General features: G+C 45.3%; 4 non-coding genes and 1 pseudogene across 4 annotated transcripts; 2 read left to right on the top strand and 3 right to left on the bottom strand.

Annotated features, from left to right (window-relative positions):
- The first annotated feature begins 351 nt into the window (after positions 1-351).
- On the top strand, positions 352-423 carry trnaq-cug (transfer RNA glutamine (anticodon CUG)). The gene has a single exon. It is a non-coding gene; the product is annotated as a tRNA-Gln (tRNA).
- A 6679-nt stretch (positions 424-7102) lies between these two features.
- trnae-cuc (transfer RNA glutamic acid (anticodon CUC)) lies at positions 7103-7174 on the bottom strand. The gene has a single exon. It is a non-coding gene; the product is annotated as a tRNA-Glu (tRNA).
- A 2718-nt stretch (positions 7175-9892) lies between these two features.
- Positions 9893-9974, bottom strand: trnas-uga (transfer RNA serine (anticodon UGA)). The gene has a single exon. It is a non-coding gene; the product is annotated as a tRNA-Ser (tRNA).
- Positions 9975-10956: 982 nt separating this feature from the next.
- trnaa-agc (transfer RNA alanine (anticodon AGC)) lies at positions 10957-11028 on the bottom strand. Its single transcript has one exon. It is a non-coding gene; the product is annotated as a tRNA-Ala (tRNA).
- A 2361-nt stretch (positions 11029-13389) lies between these two features.
- On the top strand, positions 13390-24363 carry LOC140352316 (piggyBac transposable element-derived protein 4-like; annotated as a pseudogene).
- The last annotated feature ends 148 nt before the right edge of the window (positions 24364-24511 follow it).

The raw sequence follows: 24511 nt of genomic DNA, 5'->3' as shown, positions 1-24511 counted from the left end.
AGAAATACAATCCCAGAAGTAACCACTTTATCTAATTATGTAAGGAAACCAGGAAATCATTATGGCGCTGCGGCTTCCTTGGTCAAAGGGCCTGTTTAGTAAACAGGAAATGCCTACTCTGAAAAATATTTACAAGGACAGAAAAGCCCACAAGAAGAGCCCTCAAACCCATACCTTTCCCCCTCAAGTTTACTGCTGCTACACTTTGCATTAAGAGAGGGAAAAGTATTGCTGCACATCAAGATTATTTGCACTGTTTGCACTCCTTGTTTCTCATTTTTTTGGCAAGGGATGATTGATGTAAAGACTTATAGATTTGGATGAAAGTTATCCTTCCAATGACCAGTCTGCGGTTCCATGGTGTAATGGTTAGCACTCTGGACTCTGAATCCAGCGATCCGAGTTCAAATCTCGGTGGAACCTTGAGTGCCCCGAGAGCAGCGTTACTCTTTTGAAAAAGTGCAGAAACAAGAAGAATCTTTGGGTAAAATCTGTGCTTACCCCCTGAAAGGAGCCAACCAAAGCATACAAACTAAACAAAGCTGTTAAAATCTGGTGTTGGTTTTCTTATGACCAAGCTTATGATTCAACGCCTGGATTACAAAAGGCGTAAACGTTTCACCGCATTGCAAAAGAAACTCAAATGAAAAGCATTGATGTGTTGAAGGAATCCTTTGACTTGGAGAGACAGGACTTTTATAGGACTTATTATAAGCAAGAAATGAAACAAAGAAATGACCACTATAATCCTCTGACAGTAATCTTTGTTGAAACCAATCAATCAGAACTTGCGAGGGGAATCATTTCTAAATGATCTCAATGCATTGGTAATCTGGACAACGTTCTGCTAAGTATATTCTAAACCAATGGGAACGAGAAGTTAACCTGGTTTTGTCTGACCAAGAGTGTGGAAATGTAGGAACAGCCCTAAGGAAGACCACAAAATCACATGCCTGAAGGGGAAAAATATGTTTTTTCACCACACCATGTCAAAGTGCCCATTATTCACAAGGAAATGCTAACTGCTGGAGAACCCAGCAGGCAAACCACTATCAGGTGTTTTGGGGCTGTGCTGTTGCTCAAAAATAATGGACTGAAATTCACAGGGCACTGCAGACTGTTTTTGACTTTGTGTCAAGAAATGAGACATACACCCGATGCTATTCCTTAACACATAGAGAACACAATTCAACTTAGAATATGAAACGACACAGAAAGATCAGACATTTGTATGGCATGCATGGGAGAAAACGCGGGGACTGATCACGCAAGCTGTTGTAAGCAGCTTACGTGATCCTCCTGCGTCTCACCCCCGCGTCTCACCCTGTTATTTCCCATGCTGGTTGGTTTTATTAGATATTCTGGAATAGGCGGGTCACATTTCTCATTGGTCAGCTTCACATCAAGGCACTTGGTATTTTTCCGTAGAGATCAAGCCTTGGGTAAACATTACCCAGACTCCTCTGGGTTATCACCCCCCCTCTGGTAAACATCCTTTGGCCATCTTTACGACCCCTTCACAAATCCAGTTTGTCACACACCCGTTCTTCTCTTAGACTAATGATGCAGATAATATATCACTATTATGCAGATAAAATACATCACAGAAATATAATCATATATTCACATTTTATCACATTTCCCTCCTGTTTATCAAAGCATTAGTCTACTGTCTCATATGCCAAACACATTACTCTTTTCAGTTTTCAACATGTCTTTCATATAGGTGTTAAAATGACACTTTTACACTCAAAAAGTCTATGCACATTTCTCAACATTGAACACACTTCTTTTCTCTCGGCCCACAACATTTCTACAGCATTACTGTCCTAAATTTTGAGTCAGATTGGTCAATCTCTGTAATTTGACAAACAGACAATTTATCTTGTCTATATTTTGTGCGGTGTGATGGGAAATATAGAAGTACAAGCGGAAAGCCCTTAAACCCGCTGCTCTCTGGTCAGTCACTTTGACTCGTCAGGGACCTCTCTGGACACCCCAATAGAATCAAATACGTAGTATCAGGTGCTACTGGGACCAGATTGTCCACTAACCTCTCGCCCTTGACCCTGCGGTATGGTTCTGGGTGATGCTGATCACAAAAGCGATACATAGGCACAACGTCCCACAAGTGTCCCCACATCACCATACGTCCTTGCTTGGTTTCTTAAGAGACCTCCTCCCGCTGCTCGCTTCGGTCACACCTATGACACATATGAACTGGTACATTTCCCATCTCAATTCATAATCTCATTAACATTACATGTAGTTATGTTGTAGCAGATAAAAAATACACTCTGTTCGTGCAAACAACAGTGGCTGTATAATATGCCATTGTGTTTCTTCAGCCTCTGTCATGTCAATTATACATTGTACATTATTACACATCATGCATTTCATAACCTTTCAAGTTGATCACTTATTTGCTTCCCTCTATTCCAGGTCTGTGTATGTTTCATTTCCCGGTATACACAGTTGTGTATGTTGATCGATTGTCCCGATTGTCCCGATTGTCCGGTGCATAATACAGGTGTTCAGCACCCATATTACCGTCATCACTTGATGATGATAACTCGTTGATTCTTTTTCACAGAGTATGGTACTCTGCGCACCGTAGCCTCTGGCTCTCGTTCATCGTAGCAGAGTATAGTACTTTGCCTACACGAATCTGTCTGTCGTCTCTGCATACAGAAACGAAGAATACAAACAAAGTCCTGCGTCTGCGATGTTAAGGATCTGCCGCTGTGTTGTCCAGACATTTCTCTCACTTTCCCATGAGAGCACCCATGTTCTCGTCCCTCCAATGGTCGGTGTGAGGACGACACGATGTGGCTCCGTCCACCTTGCTCGTCCACTTGGCTCGTTTCTGTAAACACCACATCTCCAACACGTTCTCTGCGGTGATAAAGTCTTTTCGACAATTCAGTGTATTTCAGTTTTCTTGTTTACAATTTTTTTTTTAGTAATTTTTGATTCGGAATATTTGTTTACACGTACAATAGCCCTCCTTTTTGAGATATGGCTTTGCCCATTTCTCAAACTTCTACATTTAACCAAAATTCAATAATCCAGATAGTTTACAACGTTCACTAATCCAGGATGTAATCAAGGAAGAGATGGAATTGCGTCTGTCACTCCACTCCGCAATGTCACCTCTTGACTTTTCACAGTTCAGTGGTCACATCCCTGGCTGAGCCCCCCTTCCACGGCGCTGGGCCCCCACCCTGTGTGTCTGTAATCCGACACTGCCTCTGCGATCTGTAACTTGTAAATCTGTTTTACCACCATTTGTTTCAAACTCTAAAGGTTTCAAACTCTAAATGTTTGGTTGTCCACGTGTGCGCGCGTATGTATGTATGTGTGTGTGTATGTGCAATACAACTACAAATACATCAAACAATAATAATTATCTCAATAATTCCCCCGTTGAGCTGGCCATAAGGGTCAGTTCACAACTTAGAATTCTTCACATAATTAATAATTTCACATCTCCTCTGTTTGTGTGGCCTGCATAAAGTCACACATCTAATGTAATATGTGCTAATCTTTTATATGTGCTTCAGGTGAGATTCAAACTCAATCTCTCACACCTGCTCATGTGGTGCTTTACAAACATTGTGTATTAGTTTGTTCTAGCAAGTCTATATGTGTATTAACAATCAAAATGATTCTAAACCTTCCCCTTATCCATAAGGCACGTCATTTTATCAGTCTAACCATCTCTTGCCTCCGTCCTGAGTCCTATAATGTTTAAGTCCTATTATCACTGGTTTTCATAACTTCTATAGCGTCTAAATTTAGATGATATTGTCTTATTTAAATCTATTCAATTCTTGATTGAATCTCAACAATCCTTCAGGTATTTACTTTAGAATGTCAAATTCTTTCCCTGTTAATTTTAACTTTTCCTATTACCCATCACGTCAACCCCCCCTGAGGTGGAGTTGCTGTTAATTGTCACTGTGATACGTAAAGATAACGACATCTGCTCCATCCTGAGTCCTCTCCAGATTCTTTGCCAGTCAATAGCCCCTTATCTCTGACTATCTTTATGACTTGGTGTCCTGTTGTCTTTAGTTAATGACCCATTCATGTCTTTCCAAGGAGGACATTGGCACGTCACTATTTAACTTATTCCCTCACTTACGTCTACATCGCAATACGAGGTTTCCTCATGATAATACAAATAAATAAGTTACTGATATAACTTTTCACTTTACTTACTGCCCATTCTACTGTCCAAAAACATCAGTAGTCATTAATTTACCCACATTATCACACCAGGCCTGTGCCTGCATTTGATTCTAAATTTAAAAACACTTCTGTCTTTTCGTCCTGTACTTTGATCTAGTCATGCATTAAGTCCAAAAAATATTTTTTGTCAAATCCAAAAATAAAACAAAACAAAACGTAGGTTTGTTCTGTGCACTCAAAAAAACACGATACCGTAAAAACACAACTTTTGTCATCTATGTCGGGGACAGGAAGTGTCCTGTCTGTGATCACATTCCCCAAAATATTGGCCATCTATAAAAATCTGAATTCATCTTCATCTCTTATCAAGTTTAATGAAATCTTTATAATTGATTGTTGTCAATCAAACAAAACCCTTAAATTTGTTCTACAGACTAAAATTTAAAACAGCTGAGTTTAGTTCCTAATTCATTCATTCAGAGCGTCCTCTGAGTGCTTTCTCCCCATTCTCCTGTCTTGTTGACCCCCCTTATCTCCCCCTCTCTGCCACGTCATCTGAGCACGCTGGAAGTCTCCCTCCAAAATCCTCTATAACTTTTCCTTTGTCTTTTTACAGTTTGGGGTGATAATTCTGGCATTATGTGGTCTCGGTCGTCTGAGAGAAATGCTACTTGCTTTACAGTCACGGTTAATGTCAAGCTTCTAGAGAAAATTCCTTATTAGATTCCTCCGGACATAAACGTGGTGTTTAAGATTCACCCGTGACTGCAAATTTTAGATCTCTCAGAATAACGCCTTGTGACCCTTGATTAATTGTGATTCTCACACTCGTTAGTTAATCACTTATTAATCCTCATTCACACATTCACACTTCTCTCTTACTTACTTCGCTCGTGCACAGCGCTTACATTCACACATATTTCCTCAGTAATATTAAACTGGGTATTTCCTCAGTAATACCTAAACTGCGTATTTCCTCAGTAATTTGAAACTGGGTATTTCCTCAGTAATACCTAACTGCCTTGCTTTATGTGAGAAACTTATCTCGTCCATAAGCCTACAATATTTTTCCAGTAAATATCAAACTAATGCATAAAAACGTTTTATGGCTAACTCTTTTTCACACACAAAATTTTGTCTGACCTTCTTTGTCGCCTGTGTTCTCCTGCTGCTTCGAAACGACGCGCTCTCCTGGCGGAGAATGAGGTGCGATGGGCGGCCACGGGAAAAGTGGACTTCTTTCAGCTGTGCACAGACTTCACCGATTCACCCGTCAATCTCCGCGAAGGGGCTGCTTGTCATCCGGCTCGATAGGACCAGAAAATGTCAAGAAATGAGACATACACCCGATGCTATTCCTTAACACATAGAGAACACAATTCAACTTAGAATATGAAACGACACAGAAAGATCAGACATTTGTATGGCATGCATGGGAGAAAACGCGGGGACTGATCACGCAAGCTGTTGTAAGCAGCTTACGTGATCCTCCTGTGTCTCACCCCCGCGTCTCACCCTGTTATTTCCCATGCTGGTTGGTTTTATTAGATATTCTGGAATAGGCGGGTCACATTTCTCATTGGTCAGCCTCACATCAAGGCACTTGGTATTTTTCCGTAGAGATCAAGCCTTGGGTAAACATTACCCAGACTCCTCTGGGTTATCACCCCCCCTCGGGTAAACATCCTTTGGCCATCTTTACGACCCCTTCACAAATCCAGTTTCTCACACACCCGTTCTTCTCTTAGACTAATGATGCAGATAATATATCACTATTATGCAGATAAAATACATCACAGAAATACAATCATATATTCACATTTTATCACACTTTGCCATCCCACTCAAATTTAAAACTATGTACTTGGGCCTCAACACTCCTGCCATGGACACAATAAATGGATACCCTTGGAACATACTTTTGGCTGTAGAGAAAAAGGCCATCACAAAGAAATGCTCGACACCAACCACGCCAACGATCAAAGACTTGACTGACATAGTAACAGACATTAGACATTGGATGAATGGAAAACAGTGACATTCAGGCTTAATTTGGATAAGCACTAATTTGATTGACTTGGACCAAGTAGGCCCCCTATTTTCATTTAAATGTGATTTTGTTTTTATGTTATGTCATGTTATGATATGTTTTATGTAACTATTAAGTTCTTTTAATTACGATTTTTGCTCCCTGGTCGTGTCCTGTATTGTTTTATGTTTAATCAAAAGAAAAGAAAAAAGGACACACAGAACTAGTTCATTTTCTCGCTACGTTATTCCTGGTTCAATCCCGGGTTTCGGCATGTGTACCTGAATGTTAGTCTTTGCTCAAAAATACAATGAATAGGAATGCTGGGTCGATTGGATATTTTGCGAGATCAGGACATAAATGGCCTGGAAAGGATCTATAAAACATAAACAGCAAGCTTTCGTTGGAACATTGTTCGCATGAACATGTTTGGTAACATGTTTGGTTTCGCTGAATGTTGTACCCAAGACCTTCTGCGTGTAGGGCAGATGTGATGACCACCACACAATGAAACCATGAAGCAGAAGTTTGCCTACTTCAATGCTGCTCTCTTTGATATAGCCCAATGATCAAATGTCATACTTATTTTCAAAACAGGACATCCTGTAGAAAGGTGTGGTTCAACGGTATAGCGGTTAGCGCTCTGAATCCAGAGTTTTTCTTCATTTCTTATTGCAATTAGAGGGACACCAACCAACCTGCTAGTCTATAGATGCATAGAAAAGCTGAAGGTTGATTACAAACTTCCGCATGCTGCGCCCAAATTGATGCCAAGTTTCTATGCCTCTCTTCACCTCCGTCTAGCTTGAATGTACTCGTAACCACGGTGAGTCTTGTACATAATGTGGCTACAAGTATTCCAGAAGGACAGACCAGATATTCCCATACCTGGAGTTGAACCCGGGCCACCTGAATGAGAGCCAGGAATCCTAACCGCTAGACCATATGGGAAGGATTTGAGAAGGTAAGAGCTAATTTAATGGTAAAAAAGATAAGATAAGATAAGATGAGATGAGATAAGATAATAAGATAAATACATAAATACCATTGCATGTGATCACAACAGTAATTGCACATGAATATGTGTCATGAAGGCACATAGATTGCACATGAATTTCACAGTAATTGCACATGAATTGCACATGGATTCCAACAGCAATTGCACATATGACGGAATTGCACATCAGTATTAGGTTAGGTCAGTATTGCGAGTGTTCAGGACTAACAGTGTTTGTTATAAAGTCTGACAGCAGCAGGAAGGAAAGACCTACGAAACCTTTCCCTCACACAGCGAGGGTGGATTAGTCTCTCACTGAAGCTGCTCTCCAGAGCGGACATAGTGTCCTGCAGGGGATGACACTCATGGTCCAGCATAGATGTGAATCTAGCCAGGACCCTCATGTCCCCCACCTCCTGCACCGAGTCCAGAGCACAGCCCAGGACGGAGCTGGACTTCTCGATGACTTTGTCCAGCCTCTTCCTCTCCCTCTCTGTGATGCTGCTGCTCCAGCAGGCCACACCGTACAGGAGGGCTGATGCCACCACAGAGTCGTAGAAGGTCTTCAGGAGTGGCCCTGTCACTCCAAAAGACCTGAGTCTCCTCAGGAGGTAGAGCCGACTCTGTCTCTTCCTGTACAGTGCGTCTGTGTTATGAGTCCAGTCCAGTTTGTGGTTCAGATCAACACCCAGGTACTTGTATGAGTCCATTCTCTCAATGTCCCGTCCCTGGATGTTCACTGGTAAGGGGGCAGTGGGGTGGCGTCTGCGGAAATCCACCACCATTTCCTTGGTCTTCCCCGCTTTGATGAGGTGGTTCCGCTGAGACCAGTCCTCAAAGTCCTGCGCCAGTCCTCTGTACTCTGCGTCATCTTCGTCCGTGATGAGTCCGATGATGGCAGAGTCATCAGAGAACTTCTGCAGGACACAGCTGTCCGTGTCATGTCTGAAGTCTGCAGTGTAAAGGGTGAAGAGAAAGGGCGCGAGGACAGTGCCCTGGGGCGCCCCCACACTGCAGGTCCGAGTGTCAGACACACAATCCCGTGCTCTCACAAACTGTAAATCCTCTGGGACCGCATGAGGCTCGCTATTTCCGTCATTTTATTTTGAAGGGACCTCACGTTACCCATGACTACGGCGGGAACCGACTTCCTGTTTGTCCCTCTCTTCTCTCTGAGTTTACGTCCAGCCTGTCTGCTTCGTTGCGTTTTCCTTAGGATGTCCGCCGGGATAACGTGACGATCTCCGGGTAAGACGACTGTTCTCCGCAGTTTCATTAGTTCCTCCTTTGTGTAAACGCGGTACGGCGCCGGCCGGGGGGCGGGGCCGGAGCCGGGGGACTCAGAGCCAAGACACGACGAAAACACTCAATCCAGCCGAATAAAGTCAAAACAAGTTATTTTAAAGCGATTCCAGTGCGTGTCCCGATCGTTCATGAAGTTCCTCTTTCATATAAACGTGTATATAAGCGTGTACCGACAACACGCCGTACTTTGGCGGCGGCCGGAGGGCGCGGGGGGGCTAGCTCGGAGCTAGCTCACATCACAACAACACGACGAAAAACGCTCAAATCCAGCTGAAAAAAGTCAAAAACAGTTGAATTAAAAACGATTCCAGCGCGTGTCCCTATCGTACAGTAAAATAGAAAAAATGTACTAACTATATTTACAAAATATAGGAGATGAAGCACAATAAGTGTGAGAAAAAAGAGAGAGCGTTTACACCGGGCTGCTAGCTGTACCAGCGCCTTATGGCGTATAAAGAAGGCCTCATTGATGCTTGAGAGTTAAGGAACAGTTCTGTATGTAATAGATATAAGCCCATTCCACGTGCAACAAGTCTAGTGATTAGTATTTTCCTTGTGGCTCAGCCTATTAGACCATGGACCTGAAATCCACAATCCCGGATTTTGGAGGCTAGTATCCTGTGCATATTGCTTATGGGGTTATGTACCCATAATAGACTCAAATTGCTTCAAAATGTCTAATCATGGGTCTTTTTTGACCTACATCTTCTTTCACTACTCAGCTATCCTTTTCCCCAAAAAAGAAATAACAATGTAGGATGGATAAAAGAAATGTGCTGCTAGATTCAAAGCAAATGTGGAACTGGGAGCTTGCGCTGAAGATCGGCTTCCATCATCCAACACATTACTGACTAGCTTGGTTAATTTGGATTGACAATGGCAATAATGCAAGAAAAAACATTCTAGCAGAGGATGGTTTCGATCCATCGACCTCTGGGTTATGGGCCCAGCACGCTTCCGCTGCGCCACTCTGCTGAATGGTTATGATCATGGGACTCAAACCCACAATCCCTGGTTCAAGAGGCCAGTGCGTAATGCCCATGGGGCTGTATACGTCTAATAGACTCAAATCGCTTCAAAATATGAAATCTAATTTTAAAGGAATGTGGAACTGGGATCTTGCTACGAAAGACTGTGCTCTAACACTGAGCTACATAACCATCTCTTGTCTGTCATGATTATTGTCCAAGCGAGACCTGGAGTCAACACTTTTCACTTTGTGCCATCAACATATTGAATGGAGATGCAGGGGATTGAAACAAGGATTTCATAAATGCCCTCGTTCTGAAAGAAAGGCTCCGAAATTAAACATCAGCAAACATGCTGGTTTATAGAATAGAACCTCAAAATCTGTGCTGCTAAACACACGTTGCTGACAGGACTCGAACCTGCGCGGGGAAACCCCAATGGATTTCAAGTCCATCGCCTTAACCTCTCGGCCACAACAACAATATACATCAAAACTGTGTTTAAGAAAGTGGAAATTATCCACATTATTTTCTGAAACTAGCGCAATTACATTACCAGATTTAACTCTCCATGAATTCATGGAGACAGCATGTTTTACTAAACATTCTAAGCTCAGGTTTGGCGAGACATACCCATACTGGAAGTTGGGAATGTTGCCCAGGCTGCCTCGGCGAGAACTAGAAATTCTAACCCCTAGACCATATGAGAAATATAAAGATCAAGTGTAACAGATTGAATTGTAACATAAGCCTCATTGATGTTTGAGAGGTTAAAGAACAGTGCATAGTTGGGTCACCAGCTTTTAAGCAAGCATTTTTAATATCTAAATGTGCTTGGTTCTGCATGTCATGGAGAGAAGCACATAGCTCGGGATTTGTATCTTTCTTTTGGTTCAGCCAAATAGAGCCAGGTCTTGATTTTTAATACAGTTTTTTTTTAATGGGGTAGGAAGCACTATCAAGCAGCTCTGAGTTTGTGTTGTCCCGCCCCAGAAAATCTGGCTGAGTGCTCTAAGGAGCTAGATTTAAGTTCCAGTCCCTGTGAAGGGATGCTTTCAAGTACAACCGCTGCTACGTTGCATGGAACAGCTAAAGGTTGATTACTGCATATTGCACGCTGCATCCTAAATGGATGGGATTTTTCAATGTCTCTCTTAACAACCCACAGCGTGTCTTATTCATACTGTGGATTCAAGTCTTCCAAAAGGCTGACCACAATGTTCCCATGCCAGGAGTTGAACCCAGGCCACCTGAATGGGCCACTTTGTCTCACCTTCCTGCAGGTAGTGTGGATGGATGAAATAATATTGTTTGAATTTTATAAGTGCTACAAGGTTCAAAGGTAATGCGGGACTGGGAGCTTGCACTGAATCACCACATGTGCTGATTTGAAATATTTAAGTGAAGGTCTCTAAAATTCACTGCAGTGTAATCTGGCCATTAGCAAAGACTACAGTGTCACCTGGAGATGCTGGGGATTGAACCCAAGACCTCGTACATGCTAAGCATTCGCTCTACCACTGAGCTACACCCCCTTCCTTATCAATGCCTTAAAATGATAGAATGGACAAAAACAGAACAGATAGAATAGAATCAACAGAAACAGTGACCAGATAGGCAATTCAATTCTTCATTTTTTTTTGTTTATTCCAATTTGACTGGTTGTGACACAAAGGTTTGTCCCATTGTTACTTTACTTACATGTGCGTCACTTTTTGTGTGTTACAGTAACTTTTTTGGCCTGATCACCCAGTCCACAAGTGTTCCTGTACCTATATATTTACAAATCAAGCACTGTTAAGCAGGTGGCATCCTTTGCTGGTCAGGGGGAAGAGAAAGGTATGTTTCCAGCAGGGTTCTAAGAAATATGAAGCAATGCCAATGGATTTTTTGCCCATCAGCTTGACCACCTGGCCACCACAATACTGCATCTTTGGAAAATTACAGTGAAAGCTTGAGACCAATAAAAAAATCAAGATATGCTTGTCCAGTCAAGAATTGCTGGAAAACATGACTGATCCCAAATGAAGCAAAGTATGCGCTCTACCGCTGACCCACTTTGTCTAGAAATGCTCCAAAAAGAAACACCAACCAACCTGCTAGTCTATAGATGCATAGAAAAGCTAAAGGTTAATTACAAACTTCCGCATGCTGCGCCCTAATTGATGCCATGTTTCTATGCCTCTCTTCACCTCCGTCCAGCTTGAATGTAATTGTAACCACAGTGAGTCTTGTACATAATGTAAGCCGGGAGTTGAACCCGGGCCACCTGGATGAGAGCCAGGAATCCTAACCGCTAGACCATATGGGAATGATTTGAGAAGGTAAGAGCTAATTTAATGGTAAAGAAGATAAGATAAGATAAGATAAGATAAGATAAGATAATAAGATAAATACATAAATACCATTGCATGTGATCACAACAGTAATTGCACATGAATATGTGTCATGACGGCACATAGATTGCACATGAATTTCACAGTAATTGCACATGAATTGCACATGGATTCCAACAGCAATTGCACATATGACGGAATTGCACATCAGTATTAGGTTAGGTCAGTATTGCGAGTGTTCAGGACTAACAGTGTTTGTTATAAAGTCTGACAGAAGCAGGAAGGAAAGACCTACGAAACCTTTCCCTCACACAGCGAGGGTGGATTAGTCTCTCACTGAAGCTGCTCTCCAGAGCGGACATAGTGTCCTGCAGGGGATGACACTCATGGTCCAGCATAGATGTGAATCTAGCCAGGACCCTCATGTCCCCCACCTCCTGCACCGAGTCCAGAGCACAGCCCAGGACGGAGCTGGACTTCTTGATGACTTTGTCCAGCCTCTTCCTCTCCCTCTCTGTGATGCTGCTGCTCCAGCAGGCCACACCGTACAGGAGGGCTGATGCCACCACAGAGTCGTAGAAGGTCTTCAGGAGTGGCCCTGTCACTCCAAAAGACCTGAGTCTCCTCAGGAGGTAGAGCCGACTCTGTCTCTTCCTGTACAGTGCGTCTGTGTTATGAGTCCAGTCCAGTTTGTGGTTCAGATCAACACCCAGGTACTTGTATGAGTCCATTCTCTCAATGTCCCGTCCCTGGATGTTTACTGTTTTTTTTTTTTTTTTTAATCTTTTATTATCAAAAACATCAAAACAAGTATTTACATATATTTACATGAATGTACAGACAGACATGACACACAAGGGCAGGGGAATGGGATACACAAGGGCAGGGGGAGACGAGACAAAAAATTACAGAAAATCAAACACACAATCATTCTCCAAACATTCTTCAGTGATGGGGGGTGATGCCGTGGTTGGGGTTGATGCCGTGATTGGGGGGGTTATGCCGGGGTCAGAAGATGATGTCCAGGTTTCCAGAGGGTGTGAGGTGGATCAGGGTGTTGTGGGGGACGAGGTGGGTGATGAACCGGTGCTCTGCTGCCATGTGGAGGTGTCGGAGGTGTGCGGCCAAGAGTCCTTTGAAGATGGGCCAGGGTTCTGCTGTTTTATTGTCACGGAGATGGATGTTCCTGTTGAGATATAATGTGTACCGGCTATGGAGAGGGTTAGTCGGGCGAGATGGGTGTTGGCTACAGAGCGACTCTGTCCGGGACCAAAGAGGAGGAGCCAGGGCTCCTGGTCGTCCCCTCCTAGGGCCGCCGGCAGTGGGAGCCTCCAGGACAGCCTCCGAGCGAGGAGGTCCTGCAGTCGGGACCAGAACGGGCGGACGGCCGGGCAGGTGTACAGCATGTGCTCCAGGGTCTCGGGGGGTCCGTGGCACACGGGGCAGTCCGCAGCGTAGCTGTCGGGAAGAAATGCGTGCAGTGCTGCGGATGTAAAGACGATCCTGTGTCTAAATCTGAAGTCAAAATGACCTACGTTATGTGGGGTGTACCAATTATAGATGTTGGCCCAGATGGTTGCAATGGTGAATGCGGGGAATGTTAATGACCATTTGTGTTCCGAGGCGGGACGCCTGAGCACTCCCGGCAACAACAACTGATACAGGATGCGGGTGGGTAGGTCTGTGAAAATCCTAAACCTCCCCGTGCTAACAAATACATTAAAATTCAACTTACCTGTCGTGCTCCCCATTTGGCCCAAAGTGCTTCCCCAATGCCTGACCAGATTCCTGTTAAAAATACTTACCATACCACTAATATACTTTTTCCTAAACACTTTACCTGCTAACCTAAAACACTTCCCTATATAATCTACACTAAAATTACCTTTCACGTCAAATACCTTACCTACATATTCCAGCCCAGCCTCCTCCATCGCCCCACTGATCATGCACTCACGCTTCCCGGGGGGAGCGGAGAGCAAGTCAGGGTTATGACGGAGGGGCATGTGCGCGAGACCCTCACCGCTGTCTGGAACCGCCACAGTCAGGGGCCTGAAAGTCCTCCACGCCTCCAAGAGTTCCCTCTCGAAGGGGGGGAGGCCTTCCAGGACCGAAACAGGGGGCAACAAACACAAATTATAAACACCAAACTTACCTAGACTATTAACAAACTCACCTATATAATCCTTCCATGGAGCATCTACCTCAACGTCTAGAAATTTCCGAATTGTTTTCAGCCGGAAGGCCTTCTTCCTTAACTCTAAATCTGCTAACTTTAAACCTCCCTGATCGTACTCACCTATCATAACCTTATGTGCAATAAAGCCCCTCTCACGATTCCACAAAAAGTGGTTTATCACTAACCTTAATTTGTTAGCATAGACCCCCGGCAGGCCGTACACGGAGAGTGCATGGTTCAACATGGACATGCACAAAGAATTTACAACTAAGACTTTACCTTTTAATGTCAGATTACGACGTCTCCAAAAATTCAAGCGCGCTGTAATTTTCTCGCACAAAGGCGACCAAAGTGCAGTACGACACGCCTCCTCGTCTCTGCCCAGGGGGACGCCGAGGACCTTGTAGGAGTCCCCGGCCTCCCGGAGCTGGACAGGGAGAGGAACAGGCGTGACGCTGCCGCAAAATTTAACCGTGGTTTTATCGAAATTTATTTTGGCCCCTGAAGCGAGGCCATAAACATTGAGCACGTGGAGAGAGGCGTTCAGGCTCTCCACGTCTCGGAGGATCAGATTCGTGTCATCTGCGTACTGAAAAATTTTGACTTCCCTACCCGCAGGCGTGGTCAGTCCCCTCACCGCCGCGTCCGCCCGCAACATGGCCGCCAAAGGCTCAGCGGCGATGCTGTAGAGGAGCGACGAGAGGGGACAGCCCTGCCTGACTGATCTTTTTAAGGGGAAAGAGTCAATTAGAAACCCGTTGACTTTGACCTTACTGACCGCAAAGGAATAGATGAGCTGTAGCCAATTAACAAACCGTTCGCCGAAACCTAACTTACCTAATACAGTCCAGAGGAACGAATGCTCAACTCTGTCGAACGCCTTGTTAAAGTCTACACTAACGTGAATACCACCGGTCGCGTGCATCTGCCGAAGGAGATATCTCAGAGACAAAACTATGTCTGAGATGTCCCTCCCGGGGACGCTGTAGGCCTGCGAGGGGTGTATGATGGATCCAATCACACGCTTTAACCTACCTGCTAATACCTTTGCTAAAATTTTATAGACTACGTTCAAAAGGCTAATGGGCCTGTAGTTGGCGAGGCTGCTCCTGTCGCCCTTCTTAAAAAGCAGAGTGACGACACTCATCGCAAAACCATCGCCAACTCTACACTCACTCTCAAAATCCTGATATAATAGGAGTAGGATCGGAGCTAACCTGGAAGCGAAACGCTTGAAAAACTCACAGGTTAGTCCGTCCTCTCCGGGGCTTTTTCCTGTATTTAAACTCTTGACTGCAGCCTCTATCTCCATGAGAGACAGAGGCGCGTCGCACAGCTCCCTATCCTCCCTGCTCAGTTTGCGCTCCAGAGCACCTACAGCCTGGTCTAAAGCCTGCTCTGCCACTCCGTCTGAACTAAAAAGCCTACTATAGAAATCCTGCGCTGTCTCTAAAACCTCACTTACCTCGGAAACAATCTTACCTGTCTTCTCTATCAACTTATCTATGTGCATCTTTCCCTGTGTAGCCTTCTCACAGCCGAAGAAGAACGCTGTCGAGCGTTCTCCTTCGACTGTGTGTCTGGCTTTTGCCCTCAAAATTGCACCCTGACACCTACTTACCTCCAGCTGCTCCAGCTCAGCGCGCACCACCAGGTACTCTGGATCCACAGGGCCAGTGGTGGAAGCTGCGCCCTGGTCCAGGACCTGCAGGCGCTGGCGGAGAGCGGTCTCCCTCCTGGTCGACAGCCACGCCTTGTGTTTGCTGTAATTGACACAGAGCTTTTTAATGCGTGTTTTTGCCGTCGGCCACCAATCGACCACGCTGTCGATCAGCTCCAGCTCCATGTCAAATACATCAAACAAAAAGTCCATTTTCCTACAAAAAGTTTCATCACCGAGGATGGAGCTGTTTAGGACCCACAGTCCTCCATTCCTCGGTGATGAAACTAACCCAAAATAAATATCTAAAGTGGAGTGATCACTCAAGCCTGACCACTTGTAGGAAGCACCACTGACTCTCTGTGCCAGGTCTGAGGAGGCAAAACAGAGGTCAATGCGGGACTGCTTCAGGACGCCCTGCCACCTGGAGAAATCCTTCAGGAAGGGGTGGACGAACCGCCACACCTCCGTCAGGTTCCTGCTGGCGGCTTCTTCCAACAGGGCTGTCCTGGCAGTGCTGTTTTTAAAAGAGTTGTTAATGCCGATGTCTGTCTTGCAAAGTGTTGTATTAAAGTCACCGATTATGATTGTATTGTCGTTTGCAAAGCGAAATATTTTTTTGAAGAATTGCCTCCTCAGACCATCATCGTTCGGGGCGTAGATATTAATTAGTCTGAACTTCACTGTGTCCGTGAAGTCCAGGACCAGGAAGGAGCCCTCTGGGTCGGCGTGTACCAGGGTGGGTTGGCCTAAGACACCAGGCCTCACCACCGTGGCCACATCGCGCGAGCACGCCGTGCCCAGGGCCCAAAATACAGAGCCTACTCCCACGTTCCGCACTCGTTGCGCGTGGCTGACATCCCAATGCGTTTCTTGGATGCAGAGCACGTCCCACTTGGAAAAGTGTAACGCGCTCTGCATCCGCACTGGGCTCCGCAGGCCGCCTGCGTTCCAAGAGGACAAGGAGAACGCCATTAAGAGGAGACTTTGGAGGATACAACCCATCTTTTATTTCGACTTCTTTTTGGCGCCCGTCGCATCTGACTCCCACACTCTTTTTCTGACTTCACGGGTGGAGAAATCCATGAAGTCATCATTAAAAACAGTCTCAAGCTCACCTCGTGGGGCAGAGCTGCGTGTGGAGGATGGTGGGTTGATGGAGCTTTCTGCTGGCGCTTTTGATGTGGCTGGAATGGAGGAGGCGGAGGAGGTGGAGCCGCTCTGAGCAGCAGCGCCCTCTCCATCTCCTGCCACCTGCTTCCTGCGTCTTGTCCCTTTCTTTTCCTTCTTCTCCACCTGTCCCCTCTTACCACCGTCCGACTGGAGCTTGGGATCATCACCCAGCCCTGTGGTGATGTCCCCCCCTTTGGAGGTAAGATGCGGGGCCTGTCCCGCACCCATCCTCCTCCCGGGTTCAGCCTCTGCCTCCACGGGCTTAGGAGTTGGACCCTCACGAGTCCCTTCCCTCTGGTCAGGAGGAGCAGTTTGTCCTGCTCCCACCTTCCCAGACGCCAGCGCTGAGCCGAGCACCATCTCCAGTGCGACGGGCGCCTCCTCGTCTGAGGAGTCAGAGGAGCAAGAGGAGCCGAACACCTCTGGCTCCCCTGACTCCTCCACAGCCTCCTCCTCCAAAACCTCCTCTACTTCGGAGAGAGCAGTTGCGGGCACGTTCTGGGCCACGTCACTGCTCTCTCCTCCAATGGCGTCCTCCCTGTCCTCCCCTCTGTCCTCCCCTCTGTCCTCCTCTCTGTCACCCGCACCACACGGACATAAGTGGCGGAACATGCGGCACTCTCTGCACTTCGGGGCCCACTGCGCGACACACTCGCGCGCGTAATGCCCCTGGCTCCCGCAGTTGCGGCACAGAAAGTCAGGGCACTCCCTCAGAATATGGCCAGGCTGGAGACACCCCCTACACACCCGCACCTGCCTGTCGTGTATTACCCTGAAGTACTCGGGGCCCCCCGCGGTGTCAAACCTGACAGAATACGGTAAGGACTGCACCGTGTCCGTGAACCTTACCCGTACAAACCTGGTGCCGTCCGCCATGTTCGTCCCCGGCCACATTCTCCTCCTCACCTCGGAGACCGCAGAGACCCCCCAGGCGTAGAGCTTGGCCAGGATCTCCTCGTCCTCGATATAAGCCGGCAGCCCCATGAAGGACATGACCAGCTCATCAACCGAGATGTCACGGGCGTGAACCCTGACTCCTCCAATGCAGTACCCATCCAGGAGCCGCTCCTTCGCTTTGGTGGTACTGACGGTTACTTCATATTTGTCCTTTGAGATGAGTCTGCACGCTACTATGGAGCCGCACACCTCCTGAGTTGATTTCAAAAAAGCTAGTGGCGTGATTTGTGCTCCCTCCGTTAGTTCCAATACCACAGTGAGTTCTTTCATAAATTTCATCCTTCTTTCTTTGTTCTTTCTATTATTTACTGATTCTTTCAAACTTTGTCTTGCCTTTGTCGTGTCCATTCCAGTGTCCGATGCCGTGTTGTCCGTCCTTTGAGCCATGCTCACAAAAAAACAAAAAATCCACCTCCCAGTAAGTTTACTGGGAGGGGAACAAACAAAAAAACTGAAAAAAGTAAATGAAAATGATCAAAATAACGATTAAAAACTCCAAAAAACTCCCAAACCTCCAGCTCCAGACCATGCAGCACACCACAAATTGCACGCACCTCAAAAAGGCGAAATCTACGAGTTAACATTGGTCACTGAATATCTAGCTGAAACAGGTGGAGTAGCATTTAAGAGGCGTTGTGGCTGTCTAGTAAACAGGACATCCTGGGTTCAAATCCCAGCAGTGCCTTCATGATAGCCTTTCAAGCAAATCAGTTGTTTACATGTACAGAAAAACTTATCACCCGAAAGAGCTCTTTTACATTTTGCAATTAGAGATTGAAAAGTATCCCTGAATAAACAGAGTAAATGCACTCTTTTCACTCCTTGTTTCTCAGTTTGATGGTAAGGATTGATTGATGTAGACTGTTTTCGGATGACTGTTTTGCTTTTGTGAAAAAGGGGAATCAGACAAAAGTTGCAAAGGCATTCAAAGGCTGTGAGTTCGAGACCCACCAGAGTCACTGTTGTAACCCCTGTTATCTACATTGGTAAATAGGAAAGCCTGCTTGTGTTATTAACTGATGAAAGGAACTGCTAAACTTGGTTCAATTACCACAGAATCCCAGTGTGCTATAGGCTGGCCACTGCTTGGTAGGAGTTTCCCGTACGTGAGTGACTGTTCCTTCCTTCCTTCACGTCCCGCTCAACCTCGTCTTCTTCTAAAGAGCTTGGCGCTGTCATCAGAAGCTTTGGTCTTACTCAGCACCTGAGTGGCCCCACAGAGGGCAAATGGCACACTCTGGACCTGCTAATGACAAAGCGGGTTAATATTTCAAATTCCAGTGTGGTAAATGTTACTTTGTCTGATGGTTTCTGTATTTCTCCAGGTGCAATGAGTTTGCAGTGTTCTTTGCAAGACTCATTTCAGAACATTAATAATACCATTATTTGCAGATAACAAGCACGCAGCCAACTAGACAACTGGAGTTAACCCATTTTGCATTTGTGGCTGACAAAACTTTCCAAGAGATCACCACAAGTCTGAGTTCCACTACATGCTGCCTTTATGCATTGCCTACTAGATTTTTAAAGTCTATGGTGAGCAGTCTGTTGGCTCCAATCAATGAAAAAGTCAACATGTTGCTTGGATCTGGAATTTTCCCAAGAGCCTTAAAACTGCAGTCATTAAGCCTCTCTTAAAGAAGAGCAGTCTTGATGCCACAGTGCTAAATAAATACCGGCCCATCTCAAACCTACTACTACTCAGTTGTCCATTCAAGCATGCAAATTATTTACAACGACAGAAAATGCGCTGCTGTTACAAATTGGAATAAGAGATGGAAAAGTATCCCTGCACACACAGATTAACTGCACTCTTTTCACTTTTTGATTCTCAGTTTGTTGGCAAGGAATGACTGATGTAGACCCATTTTGGATGAATACCGTGTTTTGCGTTTGTGGAAATGAGCATCATGGAAGGATGTATGGGCTCTGTGGCGCAATGGATAGCGCATTGGACTTCTAGGCATAATTTGCAAGGGGATTCAAAGGTCGCTAATGGTGAGAGTACATGGTTGTTTTTTACAATGGAAAGTCTGCTCGCTTTACTATCTGATGAAAGGCACTGCTGAACGAGGTTCAATTGCCAAGTGTGCTTGAAAAAGTAAGCAAATACATCGGCATTATGTCAAATAACATTATCTTGCAATTTTTCCTCAACATCCAGATCAACTGCAGTATATTGAGTGCGCAATAAATTGGCGAGAGTCGATTGATTGAGAGACTTCCAGTTTTTTTATAGCTACATTGGTACAGGGGATTTAGCTCAAAGGTAGAACGATTGATGCCCTCGCTCTCCATTAAACACAGTTGATTGGACAGGGGCTGAACTTTCGAAAGTTGCTGGCTCGCTTTTTTCAAGATTGTTTGCACTGTTTGCAATCCTTGTTTCCCATTTTTGTGGCAAGGGATGATTGATGTTAAGACTTGTAGCTTTGGATCACCGTTATCCGTCTAGGGAGCATTCTGCGGTTCAATGGTGTAATGGTTTGCGCACTTTGAATCCAGCAATCCGAGTTCAAATCTCAGTGGAACCTTGAGTGCCCCGAGAGTAGCGTTACTCTTTTGAAAAAGTGCAGAAACATGAAGAATCTTTGGGTAAAATCTGTGCTTACCCCCTGAAAGGAGCCAACCAAAGCATACAAACTAAACAAAGCTGTTAAAATCTGGAGCTGGTTTTCTTATGACCAAGCTTATGATTCAACGCCTGGATTACAAAAGGCGTAAACGTTTCACCGCATTGCAAAAGAAAATCAAATGAAAAGCATTGATGTGTTGAAGGAATCCTTTGACTTGGAGAGACAGGACTTTTATAGGACTTATTATAAGCAAGAAATGAAACAAAGAAATGACCACTATAATCCTCTGACAGTAATCTTTGTTGAAACCAATCAATCAGAACTTGCGAGGGGAATCATTTCTAAATGATCTCAATGCATTGGTAATCTGGACAACGTTCTGCTGAGTATATTCTAAACCAATGGGAACGAGAAGTTAACCTGGTTTTGTCTGACCAAGAGTGTGGAAATGTAGGAACAGCCCTGAGGAAGACCACAAAATCACATGCCTGAAGGGGAAAAATATGTTTTTTTCACCACACCATGTCAAAGTGTCCATTATTCACAAGGAAATGCTAACTGCTGGAGAACCCAGCAGGCAAACCACTATCAGGTGTTTTGGGGCTGTGCTGTTGCTCAAAAATAATGGACTGAAATTCAAAGGGCACTGCAGACTGTTTTTGACTTTTCCATCCCACTCAAATTAAAAACTATGTACTTGGGCCTCAACACTCCTGCCATGGACACAATAAATGGATACCCTTGGAACATACTTTTGGCTGTAGAGAAAAAGGCCATCACAAAGAAATGCTCGACACCAACCACGCCAACGATCAAAGACTTGACTGACATAGTAACAGACATTAGACATTGGATGAATGGAAAACAGTGACATTCAGGCTTAATTTGGATAAGCACTAATTTGATCGACTTTGGACCAAGTAGGACCCCTATTTTCATTTAAATGTGATTTTGTTTTTATTTTATGTTTAGTGCTATTTATGTTCTTTTTATTTCGATTTTTGCTCCCTGGTCGTGTCCTGTATTGTTTTTATTTTTAATCAAAAGAAAAGAAAAAAGGACACACAGAACTAGTTCATTTTCTCGCTACGTTATGCCACACGTTTCGCTCCCTTGCCTAAATTTTTGAAAAAGTAGCCGAAATAGTTGGGAGAGCGTTAGACTGAAGATCTAAAGGTCCCTGGTTCAATCCCGGGTTTGGGCATGTGTACCTGAAAGTTAGTCTTTGCTCAAAAATACAATGAATAGGAATGCTGGGTCTATTGGATATTTTGCGAGATCAGGACATAAATGGCATGGAAAGGATCTATAAAACATAAACAGCAAGCTTTCATTGGAACATTGTTAGCATGAACATGTTTGGTAACATGTTTGGTTTCGCTGAATGTTGTACCCAAGACCTTCTGCGTGTAGGGCAGATGTGATGACCACCACACAATGAAACTATGAAGCAGAAGTTTGCCTACTTCAATGCTGCTCTCTTTGATATAGCCCAATGATCAAATGTCATACTTATTTTCAAAACAGGACATCCTGTAGAAAGGTGTGGTTCAACGGTATAGCGGCTAGCGCTCTGAATCCAGAGTTTTTCTTCATTTTTAATTGCAATTAGAGGGTTAAACCTTTTATGGGTATGTCAAGATTCTCGCCTCTGTGGCGCAATCGGCTAGTGCGTTCTGCTGGTAGGCGAAAAGTTGGTGGTTCGAGCCCACCCAGGGACGACTGCTCACCTTGCCAGAGCAAGCAAGAAATACAATCCCAGAAGTAACCACTGTATGTAATTATGTAAGGAAACCAGGAAATCATTACGGCGCTGGGGCTTCCTTGGTCAAAGGGCCTGTTTAGTAAACAGGAAATGCCTACTCTTTTGTCTATGAAAAATATTTACAAGGAGAGTAAAGCCCACAAGAAGAGCCCTCAAACCCATACCTTTCTCCCTCAAGTTTACTGCTGCTACACTTTGCATTAAGAGAGGGAAAAGTATTGCTGCACATCAAGATTGTTTGCACTGTTTGCACTCCTTGTTTCTCATTTTTTTGGCAAGGGATGATTGATGTAAAGACTTGTAGCTTTGGATCACCGTTATCCGTCCAGGGAGCATTTTGAGGTTCCATGGTGTAATGGTTAGCACACTTTGAATCCAGCGATCCGAGTTCAAATCTCAGTGGAACCTTGAGTGCCCCGAGAGTAGCGTTACTCTTTTGAAAAAGTGCAGAAACATGAAGAATCTTTGGGTAAAATCTGTGCTTACCCCCTGAAAGGAGCCAACCAAAGCATACAAACTAAACAAAGCTGTTAAAATCTGGAGCTGGTTTTCTTATGACCAAGCTTATGATTCAACGCCTGGATTACAAAAGGCGTAAACGTTTCACCGCATTGCAAAAGAAACTCAAATGAAAAGCATTGATGTGTTGAAGGAATCCTTTGACTTGGAGAGACAGGACTTTTATAGGACTTATTATAAGCAAGAAATGAAACAAAGAAATGACCACTATAATCCTCTGACAGTAATCTTTGTTGAAGCCAATCAATCAGAACTTGCGAGGGGAAGAAGAAGAAGAAGAAGAAGAAGAAGAAGAAGAAGAAGAAGAAGAAGGCGGCGGCGGCGGCGGCGACGACGAACACCTTATGCTCTCTAAACGCGGGGAAATCTCGTGGACCTCCAAGCCGTCGCTTGAGAGGCAAGGCGAGGAGGAGGAGAAGTAGGAGTAGACAAGTTGGCGCCCATCAGGGAGCTGTGGGACTTGTGGTGCAAGCGACTGCCGCTCATGTACAATCCGGGATCCAAGGTCACCGTAGACGAGAGGCTGGTTTCGTTTAGAGGTGATTTTTTTTATTTAAACAAATGGAGAAAAAAAAAGAGAAAATAATAATAATCAATAAATCAATAAATCAATAAATCAATAAATTAATAAATTAATAAATTAATAAATCAATAAATCATGAAAAGTAAATTCAAATTAAATAATATTTGTTGTTCTTGTGTTCTTGTTTTTCCTTCATTATTTTTTTTTATTTTTTTTCCCTTCTTCTTCTTCTTCTTCTTCTTCTTCTTCTTCTTCTTCTTCTTCTTCTTCTTCTTCTTCTTCTTCTTCTTCTTCTTCTTCTTCTTCTTCTTCTTCTTCTTCTTCTTCTTCTTCTTCCTTCTTCTTTCTTCTTCTTTCTTCGTTCTTCTTTCTTCTTTGACAGGTCGCTGCCCCTTCCCTCAAAGCCGGCGAAGTACGGAATCAAGCTGTGGGTCGCGTGCGACTCGCTGTCCAGTTACGCCTGGAAGATGCAGGTCTACACCGGGAAATCCGATAAGCGCGCGCCTCCGGAGAAGAACCTGGCCACGCGGGTCGTGCTCGATCTCACCGAGGGACTGGGAAGGGGGGCCGGGGGGGGCGCAACGTCACGTGCGACAACTTCTTCACCTCGTACGAGCTCGCCCGCAGGCTATTCTTCGAGAGGGACGGCCTCACCCTGCTGGGGACGCTGCGCGCCAACAGGAGCGAGTTCCCGCGGGAACTGGTCGACACGAAGCGCAGGGCGATCGCGTCTTCCGTCTCGTGTTCACGTTGGGCGAGACCGCGCCGGGGACCTCTTCCAACGGCTACGGCAACGAACGGAGTCCCCTCGGTCGCCTTGGTCTCCTACCTGGCGAAGAAGAGCAAGAACTTGCAGATCCTCACCACGGTGCGGCGCCACCTACGGAGACGGCAATCGCGGCGGCGGCGAGCCTCCTCCTCCGAGCAAACCGGCGGCCGCGCTGCATTACAATCGCACCAAGGGAGGCGTGGACAACCTGGACAAGGTGACAGGTACCTACAGCTGCAGGAGGAAAACCTGCCGGTGGGCCCTCGTCCTGTTCCACAACATGATCGACGTGTCCGCGTACAATGCTTTCGTCCTGTGGCGGGAGCTGAACCTGATGTGGATGGTCGGCAAACGCCACAGACGCAGGCTGTTCATGGAGCAGCTGGGGAGCGCGCTCGTCGCGCCTCGTATACGCGGGAGGGAGGAGGAAGGGAGGGGGAGGGGGAGGGGGGGGGATGACCTGGCGTCATCGGGGACATCTCGGGAGAGGGGAGAAGAGAGGGGAGAGGAGAGGGGAGAGAGCGGGGGAGGAGGAGGAGGAAGAGAACCCGCTGCTGTACC

The sequence above is a fragment of the Eucyclogobius newberryi genome, unplaced genomic scaffold, assembly GCF_026437365.1.
Source record: "Eucyclogobius newberryi isolate DKJ021-1_F unplaced genomic scaffold, fEucNew1.0.hap1 SCAF_83, whole genome shotgun sequence".
Taxonomy (NCBI): Eukaryota; Metazoa; Chordata; class Actinopteri; order Gobiiformes; family Gobiidae; genus Eucyclogobius; species Eucyclogobius newberryi.
This window is presented reverse-complemented; position numbering and strand designations above follow the sequence as displayed.